The 2,721-nt window shown below is 41.0% G+C and overlaps 1 non-coding gene across 1 annotated transcript; it reads right to left on the bottom strand.

The window, feature by feature from the left end:
* Positions 1–2,337: 2,337 nt before the first annotated feature.
* On the bottom strand, positions 2,338–2,444 carry LOC120281004. Its single transcript, XR_005542475.1, has one exon. It is a non-coding gene; the product is annotated as a small nucleolar RNA R71 (small nucleolar RNA).
* Positions 2,445–2,721: the final 277 nt, after the last annotated feature.

Below are 2,721 nucleotides of genomic sequence, written 5' to 3'. Positions count from 1 at the left end.
TATTTTTGCTTGAGGACAAGCAAAATTTATGTGTGGGGGAGTTTGATAAATGCTTGCGTATTAGTAATATAAAGTATTCTTTTCTTACATTGAGCATTACTTTTCTCAGATTTTATCGCTTATACATGTATATTTGTGTTCTTTTGTGCATGTATGGTTGTGGAGACAAGTATGGATGAAAGAAGCCAAAGTAGATCGTGAATCCACTTTGTTGACGAAAATCTTAGAGTGAACAAACATGAAGACACAAGTTTGTGCTCAAAGACATGTGAGTGTGTGCCAAGCTCCATTATGCTCAAGTGAACATGCAATTTGGAGGGGCATAAAGGCAGTCACACTCATGTGTTCTGACTTATGCATTACTAGCAAGACCTTCATCAATGTGACCTTTTTTATTGAAGATGCATCGTGATCTACCGCACGGATGTGTGCCCGTTCATGTAGCCTCGATGAAAAGTGTGGATTCGGGAGTATTTTGGTGAAGTACTATAGCAAAATTGTTGTAGCAATTACTGTTCACAAACCGTAAAAAATCAGTTTCTTGAAGATTCACACGGGCGTGTGAAAATTCCACACGCCCGTGTGGATGCCCGATTCCAGCCCTATTTAAGTCATGATTTCAACTAACTTATGCGATTTTTCCTATCTTTTCCCCATCTTTGGTGGCCCTCGTGGCTAGGGTTTGGAGAGGCTTTAGCAAGGTTTTTGGGAGTGGTTTCACGGCCTTCAACATCACGTTTCTTTGGAAGATAGTTATTGGGGGAGCTTTCATCGGCGTTAATTCGGTGAGGTGTGCCTTAGGCTTGACGAGGGAACCCTTGGAGAAGATGAGGCTACTCTATAAGACCATCGATATGGACTACAAGGGGGTTTTGCTTATGTATTGCATGCTTTTACATTCGATTTCATTATTGATTATATCTTGCTCCATGGAGAGCTAAACCCCTAGTGGGTGCTTGGACTTGTAAACCCTAGGATGATATTGTTTCGTTGACCTTTTATTATGTTCCTGTAATTGATGTTTTTAATTGAGTTCCAATCTTAATTGCTTGTTGAATTGATTTTCCCTTAGAGTGACACTAGTGTTGAGAATCGACATTGGTAATCTTTGTGAGTGAGTGACACACCATGAGGATTAGACAAAGCAAGATTGGAGAGGATCGAGAGGGTGAGTCGAGAGATAGAGGAACGTCCTATTTCCTTTCCGATGTGATTTATCCTATCTCCGTGTTCCAAGAGCTCTTTGCAGTCATAATAGAGTGCAGTGCTAAGAGAGGAACTCCGCTGGGCCTTAGCTGCGCAAGTAACAGAGTAAAGCGTTGAAGTAATCCTTAGTGCTGGGGCTTAATTATGACTGGAGGTCTTTCGCCTGGACCAAAGGGTTAGATCTATATTAGGGAATAGGGTTTACACTTGGAGTCCCTAGAGCTTTAAGCAACCCTACACGGTGTTAGGTGTTGAGATTGAGTGATTTCTTCACCGGGTATGGAGTAGGGTTAGTCATGGTTGACCTTAGGTTTGGAACCATGTATTGTAGGATTTCCACAGCTCATTAAGTATCAGTTAAGAGACATAATGGTTGGTCTTGCACTTGAAATAGTAGTCCTTGGGGGAGCAATGTCAGGGTGCCCCATTCTCTATCAATTGCCTCTCCTATCATTTTATTACGTCTCTCTCTTGTTTTATTTATTTTTATTTTCATTGATATTGTTCGCACCACTATTGATTCATCTTCATCATAGTTAAATAGCAATTCTTGTGTTTCTGATCACTATTCACTATGGATACGACTACCCACTCACCAGGGTACTTTTATTACTTTGACAACGCGTGCACTGGCTGTGCACGCACAAAGGGTGTGTCAGTGATCCAGAGATTGAGTCAAGAATTCATCAATGAGGAAAGAAACCTGTACAAGAACAGAACTATCAAGCTAAAATAGAGGTTGAGGGATCTAATAACATGGCTGAGCAGAATGGGCAACAAAGGACACTCTCACATTATACATGACCTACAGTTCAGGGCACGTGGTCTAGCATTGTCAGGCCACTGATTGTAGCTCAAGTCGGGTATTATCCAGATGATATAGCAATCCACACAATTCAATGGTTTGCCTGATGAGGATCTAAACAACCACATCTGAAACTTCTTAGAAGTGTGCAACATGCTCAAGATCAATAGGGTTATAGATGATGCTATTCAGTTGAGGGCCTTCATATTTTCCTTAAAGGGGAGAGCAAAATAGTGTTTATAGTCATTACCTCGAGCATTGATCACTACATGGAAGGAAATGGTAGAGCTTTTCTTGCTCGGTACTTCCCTCCCGAAAAATCTGCTAAGCATAGGAATGAGATCCCTTCTTTTATGCAAATGGGATTGGAGTCTCTCTTTGAGACATGGGAACGGTTCAAGGATCTCCTACGGAAAAGTTCTCAACATGGGTTTCCCAAGTGGATGATTGTCCACACCTTCTATAATGGGTTGAATCCAAGCACGAAACAGTTATTTGATGTGGTTGCAGAAGGCACCTTATAAAGTAAAACCCCTAAAGCTGCCCAACAACTCATTAAAGAAATAGCTGTGAATAGTTATCAATAGAATGCTCATGACAAGAAGAAGATAGCCGATCTTCATGAGATTGATGCAATCACATCCCTAATAGTCCAAGTAAAAGCATTAAGCAAGAAGTTAGACACTCTAACTTCTCCAAGAGTGGTGATA

The sequence above is a fragment of the Dioscorea cayenensis genome, chromosome 2, assembly GCF_009730915.1.
Source record: "Dioscorea cayenensis subsp. rotundata cultivar TDr96_F1 chromosome 2, TDr96_F1_v2_PseudoChromosome.rev07_lg8_w22 25.fasta, whole genome shotgun sequence".
NCBI lineage: Eukaryota > Viridiplantae > Streptophyta > Magnoliopsida > Dioscoreales > Dioscoreaceae > Dioscorea > Dioscorea cayenensis.
The sequence above is the reverse complement of the archived record's forward strand: the minus strand, read 5'-3'. Positions and strand labels throughout refer to the sequence as shown.